The following is a 10212-nucleotide window of genomic DNA, read 5'->3' as shown; positions in this document are numbered from 1 at the left end:
CATGGGGTCATCTTGCACACACTTTCATGCCGTGCTCTTCATAGCTAACAGTGAAGATGTGCCTCGTTCTGTGCAGAGGCCTTGCTGTGGAGCTCCCCTGTCTTGTACCCAGTAGGGTTTGACATTTCATTAGCCATGCAACACGGATACGTATTGGGGGCACACTGTGTTTCGTGAACTGCAGTGATGTATGCATCTTATAGATGCAAAGTGTTTTGGGGTATATTATCCTAAGGGAAGGTAAAGATGATATTAAGAACCGCTGTTTCACGGGGCCCTTACCTGTGACCCTCTTCGCTGAAGAGGAAACCCCACACAGCACTTCAAAGAAGCTGTCTTGGAAGTCAGTCTAAAGGGCATCTTGTCTTCTTAATTCTCCAAGCGGATGCCCCATTTCAGTTGCTTTGTGACTTCTTCTTCTTTGTGTTTTTAAATATTGTGCTGCTTTAACAGTGGAGCTGAATTTTCTGGAAAATCCTTGTTGGCTGGGGCCACTACCTCCTTTCTTATCGTCACATCTATGTGTTTGTTGACTTTTTAAAATTTTGAGTGGTCCAGGGTATGACCTAGGGAATAAACTAGCTGTGAAATACTCAGGGTTGGGAATCCTAGCACTTGTCTCAGGACTCTGAAAAGGAACAGCTTCCTCATTCCTTGTCTTGATAAAGTGGAATTGGCAAACTAGAATTCAGTTTGTACTCAGTGGACAACGCTGTTGAAGAGTTTGGGGACCTTGTCATGTTAAAGAGCATTGGGTCACATGGAAAAAATGTACGTGTCTCCCAGGTGCATTTCTTGGTTGATGTCTTGTTCGTGAGATTTTGTATATTTAGGAGAACCTCAAGCAGTCATTAATATCTCCTGGAACACTGTAGAGAACCAAGTGACCAACTCATTTACAACTGAAGCCTTGGAAGCCACTCTGTTAAAACCTTGGAAGCCCTCTCCGTCCTAAGTGAAAACAGGAGAGTTCGTCGCCCTGCGGAAAACCCAGCTAGACTATTGGGTATGAGCTAAAAAGAGACTGCGCCATGGTGAGAATACATGTAAAATCCTACCGTGGAATGAGCAGCCTTTACAGTGTCATTACCGCCAAGGGCAGGTGGGTGTTGGTGCTTGAAAACGATGGTCTTTGGGTGAGGGCATAACTGCAGCAAGCCCCAGGGTGGAGCGACCCTGGGCCTCTTGGGTGCTCGCGCCTCTTGGCTTTGCGGATGCTCCACCAGGAAGGCCACTGTGTGTGTGCGTGTCAGTTACTTTTCTAGTAACAATTCAGACCGGTGTAAACTTCCTTTCATTGCTGCCCAGTCACATGCCCCCACTCCCCCACCGGTGAAAGTTTTTCTGAAAGCTCTCGGATTGGTTAAGGTCTTTGTTTGTATTGCATATCTCCCCAAGTCTTCCGTGGCCATCTGCATCTGTCTGAATGGTGCAAGAAGGCTGCCAGACCTTACGCACCGATTTGCATGTTATGTTTTACCTGCCCCGTTTTTGAGACAGATCCTCAATGTCGGTGGATCTCCTTGAGATCCTTATAGCCTATTACATTAATGAAGTAACGGTGAGTTTTTCTTGTATTGATTTTCACAGCTTTAAGGAACATGCCTGAGAAATGTAGCTGAAGTAGAGGGGATGTGAGAGAAGGGCCAGGCCAGCAGGCCAACCCTCCTCCCGTGGAAATTCCCATGTTGTTTCAAACTCTGAGATAGATGGGACTTAACAGGCAGTGGGGTCTGCGTCCCCCTCTTCAGCACCCCCTGTGCCCCACTTTCTGCTGAATGAACTGCTGGCAGGTGGGACCTCAGAGACCCCCAGCTGAAAGCTTGAATTTCGCGTACTGGCTCTGTGTGTTGCTGAGGTCTGTAGGAAGCAATGCATCACAAACTAAGGTGGTCAATGCTATGCTGCCGTTGGTATACATTGTGAATTTTTATGTAAATTGCTCTGCAAAGCAAATTGATATGTTTGATAAATTTATGTTTTTAGATAAATAAAAACTTTTAAAAATTTGTTATGGAATGTGTGTGTGTTATTAAACACGCATCCTGATAGCTGTTAAAGCACTTTCTCCTGTGGTTACACTCCTTCGGAGAGGCAGCTGTATGTGTCCCTGAAATCAGACCTCCACGTGTTCACCTTGTAAAAGAGACAAACGCTGCCCCAGTGCCGGGCGGCTCCTCCCGCACAGAGCGTCTGTGAAGAGCAATCATCCTGCTCTCCCGTTGGCCTCTGCCTCCTCTTCCTTTACCTGTACTTTAAAAGATTTAGGGCTTTCAAGGAAGTTGTTTTTAATGTTTTCTTTTGTTTATATTCGAAGCTCCTCTGATTTTGGTCATTGCTAAAAAGAAGGGATATAGGTTAACATTCGAAATGTGAAAAGCGAATGGAAAACTGTGGTAAAGAGAACAGGATTTAGATGGAACCCCTGGGGATCTGTACGTCTGCTGTTGACCTCAGCTCCAAACTCTTCTTCTCTCTGAGCAGCCAGGCAAGGGAGTCTCCTTTCTCAGCTTCATTGCTTCTACTGATTACATGGCTCAGCTCCTGTGCACCTGCTCTCTTCCAGTCCAGCAGATTACATGGCTCAGCTCCTGTGCACCTGCTCTCTTCCAGTCCAGCAGAAAAACCCAAAGAGCTGCTGGTGCTAAAATCCTTGCAGCTGAAGGTTACATGGAGCTGTCACAAAAGTTTGTAGTTTGGATCTAGAACCCCCCTAGAATAGGAGATTAGCATAATTTTGATTTTGCTAAATGGTAACTAAAGGAGAGGAAATATAATTTCTAAACCCTCGTACGTTCCATTGAGACACCTTCCTGAAAACAGAAGTCAGATTAACAGAAAAATCAGCAGGTGGTGTATGCTGTCCTTATCATGTGGAAGAGATCGCAGTTCAAAAGTATCTCTCTCAAGGCAGCGGCGTAAGGGTCTTGCTTAAATGGTGTTTTAACAAAGATCAATAAGTCTTCGCATAGTGACAACACAAGGGAGACAGCAGCACCAGAGTTTTAAAAGGGACAAAATGAGAGAAGGTAGAAAATCTGTTTCCAGATTCCACTGCTGCCTTCTCTGGCAAGTGCTGTTCCCAGGAAGGAAGGATTTACGTCCCGACCTCAGGAAAACAGGCTTCAGCAGAGCGCTTCCCTGCAAGTTCAGTGTTCCTAACTTAACAATTCTCTGTATTTTGGGGAGAAATATTTTGGTTTCCTTCAGTCCCCCCTTGAAACTTTACTTTCAGAAATTTCATGTGTTAAAAGCTAAGTTGGTAGTTTTGGAGAGACTTGGGTTAGAAGTTTTAAGATAAGAGATTTGGCAAAGCAGGAGAAGAACACAGTTTGGAACAAGTAGAAAGCAACGCGTTTGGGTGCATTGATCCATCTCTTATTGTATCAGTCTTTCAGTCCTGAAAATAGGTCAGTTCCGTTAAATCATTGCATCCCATTTCAGAGGTGGTGTAAGCGAGTTTCCATCAGAGTTAGGTCTCCATATGGTGTAGGCAAACAGGTACTTTATCGGAGACATTTCTTTGGAAACAAAAAGAAAACAAAGGTCTATGTTTCAAGCAGTCTATAAGCTAGTTTCTGGAGAGCAACCAGCTGAGATTTCTAGATTTGGGTTCAAACAATTTAAGTTGGAGTGGACAGGTGGTGGCAATCTGACAGATTGTTCTGGATTATAGTTTGCATCAGACGTTCCAGTGAAGTTTTTGTGCGTAAATAAATTGTGATGATTTCTCCAAAGTTTATGTCAAGTTATCCAGCTTTAGTTTGCAGGGCTTCGGGAAAGGCACGGTTTTAATTTTTAGTAATTTTAAGTCAGAAAAGTGGGAGAAAGTTGGGAATGTTAGTCTGAAGAACCGTAGCAGGTATTAGAGGAAACTAAAAATTCGGGATTCAGTCCAGATAATTTTTAAAAACTCTGAAACAATGGACAGGGCTAGAATCTAATAACAGCTATAATATAGCTATTCTGAAACATAATTTTTCTCTTTACAATCACCTCCCTGTTTACCAAAGATAATCAAAGTAAGTCCAATTTACTTAAAAAATAAGTTTAGTGTCATTATATTTAACCTGATCATTTACCTAAGTACAGCAAGAACAGTGCTTTAACATATAAGCTCTTTTAAAGTTGGATTTGCTGGAACTTTTTGTAAAGAATTTTATTAGATTAGAACACTAAAACCCTCTCCAGGCCAGGAAACTGCCACAGACTTACCAACATATTTTATCTGAGATACCTGGCTAAAATCTTTTTCTTGAGGTCCCCAAAATGTTTTTGAGGTTCCTGGGCCTGTCAGAGAATGACATTATTTATTTACTGCAAGGCTAGAAATGCTGGAAGGGCACCACATAGTTCAAGAACAAAGTGCCAGGCCAGTTCTTTCAAGGTTTTTATTGGCTGCTTAAAGTTAATGCTCATTCCTTAAAGCAGTCTGGTCATATCTGAAAAACTGACATCCCAGTCCGAGCCTTGGTGATATAACCTGTGTTTCCAATCATTCCAATCTGAAGAGAGCAGATTCCTAGTGAACTTATGCAAATAACTATCTTGCCATAAAAATACAATTTCTCACATATAGTTTCTAAATCCTGGAGGGCTTGGGTAAAGAAAAAGATAAATGTTTCAATATTTGTGCACAAAGATATACTTTACAAAATTACTGTAAAGCCATAGACTAAGAGGGAAAAAAAACGTTTTCTCAACTATGGAAAGAAAACATAAAAAGAATCAGCAATGTTTTAAACAAAAAATGTCGCAAAACATCATGTTAGTCCTTCCTTGGTTTAGTTTCGTGTAATTCTTGTTTTGCTTGATTTGGGGTTAGTAATTTTATGAGTCCAGTTTTTTTTTTTTCATTAGCATTCTGGGAATTTTTAGGGACTCCAGTAATATGGTGTCAAAGTTGTCAGGAACCTGTATTCAAGAGTACTTCTTGCAGTCCTTTCTATGAACCTTCTTGAAGACATAACACTTTAGGATCTGCAAACAGCTTTTAGAAAAAATTATCATAATAAAGCAATTAGTAGCAGATAACAAGACAAAATTGACATAGTTAAAGGCACAACTGACATGGAAATTTGGTTACTTTCTGTGGCCTACAACAATTTAACATAATACCCGTAATTATAACTGACAACATATACCAAAACAGATTTTTAGGAATCTCATACAATTTTGGCACACATATTAATAACATATCCATAGGGTATGGTCTGGATCTGAGTCCTCACCCAAATCTCATGTTGAAATGTAAACCCCAAGGCCAGAGGTGAGGCCTGGTAGGAGGTGACTGGCTCATGGGGTGGTCCCTCGTGAATGGTTTAGCACCATCCTCTCAGTACTGCTCTCATGTTGGTGAGTGAGTGTGCTCAAGATCTGGTTGTTTAAAAGTGTGAGGCACCTCCCCCACTTCCTCCTGCTCCTGCCCTATGAGATACGCCTGGTTCCCCTTCACCATCCACCATGAATGTGTTTACTGAGGCCTTCCCAGAAGCCAGGCAGATGCTGCTGTGCTTCCTGTACGGCTGGCAGAACTGTGAGCTAATTAAACCTCTTTTCTTTATAAATTACCCAGTCTCAACTATTTCTTTATGAAGTGCAAGAATGGAGTAACACAGAAAATTGGTACCAGTGGTGGGATATTGTGATAACAATAGCTGAACATGTGGAAGTGGCTTTGGAACTGGATAACAGATTGGAAGAGTGTGGAGGGCTCAGAAGAAGACAGGAAGATAAGGGAAAATTTGGAACTCCCGAAGGACTTGCTGAATGATTGTGACCAAAGTGCTGATAGCGATATAGACAATGAAGGCCAGGCTGAGGAGGTCTCAGACGGAAATGAGGAACTGGAGTAACGGTCACTTTTGTTACTCATGAGCAAAGAGCCTCTACTCTGAAGATCTGTGGAACTTTGAACTTGAGAGCAATGATTTAAGGTATTTGGCAGAAGAAATTTCTAAGCAGCAGTGTTTAAGAGGTGACCTGGCTGCTTCTAACAGCTTATGCTTATATGTGTGAACAAAGAAATAACCTGAAACTGGAACTTATATTTAAAATGGAAGCAGAGCATAAAAGTTTGAAAAATTTGCAGCCCGGTCATGTGGTATCTTTAAGAAAGGAAAATTTTGTTAGCACCTCTATCTGGGGTCTCAGGTTCTCATCTGACAAAGTACGCAAAGGCGTTACAACCCCATGTGTCCATAGACAGACGAATAAAGAAGACAATCTGTAAGAGAGGAAATCAAAAGCTGTTCATGCTGGTAGAAAGGATTACCAATGGGTACCACAAAAAGTCAAGACTCATATAAATAATTAAAACAAGCCATTTAAACTAATATGTATAAATGTTTCTCTCCCAAGCTAAGGTATTCACTAAGGAAATCAATTTGGTAGTGGGTCTAAAGAACTTTAACTCTGTGTCAAATCCAATCTCTGCTCGAATGCTGCTTAATTAATTTCCTGAATAACATTTCAAAAACGTAGTAAGATTAACATCTTCCATGGGCTGAGAAAGGCTTAGAGAATCAAGCTGAAGAGTGTTTTGTCAATCTTGCAATGACTTACGGGCAATTGAAACATGAACTTCTCTAAAAGAAATTTATTTTAAATATAGTCAGTCTAATTTATTTCAAAGTGATTTAAAGTGAACTTCTCTAAAAGAAATTTGTTTTAAATATAACCAGTCTAATTTATTTCAAAGTGATTTAAACCAATAAGCAAAAATAAAAACACCAGAGTCACTATATCTAAGAGCTAATTTATACAAATAATTTTCTCCTATTAATTTGAATTTGGAAATGAAGGAAAAAAGAAAAAAACTCTTACCCTCGCCTCTCAACTGAGCACTACAAATAGAGATGTGAAGAGCTGACATTGGTAAGAAACCTTACCCTTTCCTGCTGGTTTCTGTCAGATCTCTCAGATCTCCATCCACTGGCCCTAGTGCAAGCAAAGTGTCCCTTTGTGGTTGTCAAATTGAAGGAAAGAAAATATGATTTATTTTCTCAATGCTCATATTTTCTTACCTGAGACACTTTCCTGGAAAAAAAGTCATATTAACAAGAGAAAAGCCAGAAGAGGTTTATTGATGAATATTGTACCCATCACATAGGAGAAGGCCTCAGTTCAAATGTATTTCTCTCTCAGGGCAGAGTAGATGAGGAATCTTTCTTAAGTAGCATTTTAACAAAAAACAGTAAATCTTAGCACAGAGACAAAGCAAAGGAGGGAGCAGTTCCAGTCTTTTGAAGACTGAGAAAATGTGGAAAGATAGTAAAACTTGTTCCCAGATTCTTCTGGGGCTTGCCGATGCCTTCTCTGGGCCGATTTCTAGTAAGGAAGGATTTATGTCCTGACATCAGGCAAACAGAGGTAGAGGCAGAGTGTTTCCTTGCACTTTCAGTATGTTTAACTTAATAATCCTCAATATTTTTGGAAGAAGTATTTTGGTTTCCTTCATAATGAAATAGAAATAATGGACAAATAAACTTATCATTCTTCTCGGGGCTCCATTTGCTCAACAAATATAGGTGGACTCAAGTCAGTATACATACATAAGCAAGTTTTTCTTTAAATAATATACCAACTGGTATATCTAAAAGGGTATTCCAAAGGGTTTTGAGCCCTTGAGATTACTCTGAAGTAATTTTATGTATCTTTCAGGTACCAGTGTTTATTCTCATAGTTAAACTGTTCTGTAACTGCAGCACAAGTTTGACTGTATTAGATTTGATTTCCTAAAAACAATTATCACCTGACAATTAAACATGCTTGTTCCAGTGTGCCACCAGTGCTCTCCTAGGTGAGAAAGACATGTTGGGTCCTATCTCATCTCTCTGCAAAGGAGCTCTGGGCAGGCTATACCTAAATTAACCCAGGCAGACATATATTCTCTGTATTAGTGTAGCATTATGAATTATATGGTGTTTGAAGGCAACCCGGTCTTTTCAGTGACCCCTCCTCCTGCCAGGCTGGTAGCGTGTTGGCAAAACATCTGTCCTTAGGAGGTCTTCAAAGACTCCTTCCTTCTCTGCCCTCTGCCTCTGCCTCTGCCTCTGCTCCCCTGGCCAGTCTGCTCCCACAGGTCTTGGTTGTGGCACACTCCCCTTCTGCAGGCATTGCTTCACTTCTTCCACCCTCTGTTTGGGACTTCGAAGTGTGATACTTGTATTGAGAAACAATTTCCCCCACTATGTCATTCCCCTTTCCTTACTCTCTAAGCAGCTGGGCCACCGGCGCTCAGGACTCAAACTGACTGGGATGTGAGGAAGCTAAGCCCCTTTCCCCTCCTGGCCTGCTACTTGAGACTAAAGCAAAATGCTGAGGGTTGAGGAAGGGAGAGCGAGTGCTCGCTGAGGAAGGAAGAAATGCGTGTTTAGACTTCAGCCACTCCCTGATAAAGGGGGACAATCTTCTGCCTCCTGGGAAGAGCCTTGAGGAGACAGCAAACTCGAGAAAAGTTTGTGAGAAGGAGCAGTGAGAACCGCAGGTTACGTAGGGGCCAGGTGGGCAGGACTGAAGGATAACTCCATGGTAACCTGTGTGGATCGGTGATTATGGGCCCAGAGAGTGGGTGTGCCTGGGTGTGTCTGAGCAGAAACTGCATTGAGGACAAGACCCCTGCCCACCACCACTGGCTCTGGCTCTGTGGGAGCGATGCCAAACTGAGCCCCAGCTCAAGGGAAGGAGAGGGATCCAAAGTGAACTGAACTTGAATTTGCATTGCCCTAGTGGAATATGAGCTTAAAATGAACAATTATATTGTTAAAGAAAACATGAATTATATTTCTTAAAAACTTTGGCTATGGACTTAGATTTCTACCCACCACGTCCATAGCATAACACTGCCCATTCTTTATTGTAATTGTTTATTAATTTGTCTTCAGTACTATAAACCCCTTGAGGAAGGGAACTGTGCTTTCCAGTGAACACCCAGTACTGGTGCAGCGCCTGGCTCATAGTCAGCACCGTAGAATCCTCAGGAAATGGCACAGCTGGTGAACTTTGATGTCTACCATGTCCAACGGTGTCCAATAGGATGCTGGCTAAGTGATGACCCTCCTGTGGCATGAAATGCTATAGAACCACTTACAAATTGTGCAGTATACAAGTATTTCATGGCATGGGGAAATGGTTGTTACTCTGTAAAGTAAAAAGAAACAGGTTTCAAAACAATGTGATATCTTTTTTAAATTTTATGGAGCTCATACATAGAATTTTTTAAAAAAGAACATTCAGCAGTGTAAATTATACCCCTGAGATGTGGAGTTATGGAGATCTTTAATTTTCTTGGGTACATTTTTGTATTTTTCAGAATTTCTCCTGAGACCACATATGTTGTTACTAGAAAGGGAGAAAAGTACAAATGTAATCTTTCTAGTTGATATGTCCTTTACATTTTTTGGTGGGCTTCCAGTTTCTCAAGCTGCCTTGTGGGGTCCCCAGAGCTCTGGGGGTGGGGCAGGAGGTGCAGGGACCAGGGGCTCAGGGGCTCAGGGTCCGTCTCCCAGCACTGTCTCCATTAATTTCTCTTCCTGCCATTTCCCCTTGATACGCTGTCCCCCACCTCACCTTTCCCAAGAGGCTTCTTTGTCCTCTGAGCTATGACACTGTGGATGACTTTGTCCTCTGAGCTATGACACTGTGGATGACTTTGTCCTCTGAGCTATGACACTGTGGATGACTTTGTCCTCTGAGCTATGACACTGTGGATGACTTTGTCCTCTGAGCTATGACACTGTGGATGACTTTGTCCTCTGAGCGCTCTCAGCTTTCGGGCTGCAGCTGCCTCCATGCAGGGACCCCTGGCCTGTGAACCTGCCTCTGCCACCCCCACCCTCCCATGCGGAAACTCCCTGGGCCACCCGTTCTCATCCCCAACCCATGGGGGACCTCTCGTCCCCACCCCCAGGTGGGACTTCCCTCCCCTATCAGCACCCCCACGTGGGATTTCCCTCCCACACCAACACCCCCATGCAAGACCTCCCTCCCGACCACAGTCCTCATGCGGGGCCTCCCTCCCCACCAGCACCCCCATGCAGGGCCTCCCTCCCCACCAGCACCCCCATGCGGGGCCTCCCTCCCCACCAGCACCCCCATGCGGGGCCTCCCTCCCCACCAGCACCCCCATGCGGGGCCTCCCTCCCCACCAGCACCCCCATGCGGGGCCTCCCTCCCCACCAGCACCCCCATGGGGGGCCTCCCTCCCCACCA

The sequence above is a fragment of the Macaca fascicularis genome, chromosome 4 (assembly GCF_037993035.2).
Source record: "Macaca fascicularis isolate 582-1 chromosome 4, T2T-MFA8v1.1".
Lineage (NCBI taxonomy): Eukaryota > Metazoa > Chordata > Mammalia > Primates > Cercopithecidae > Macaca > Macaca fascicularis.
Note: the sequence above shows the minus strand (reverse complement) of the source record.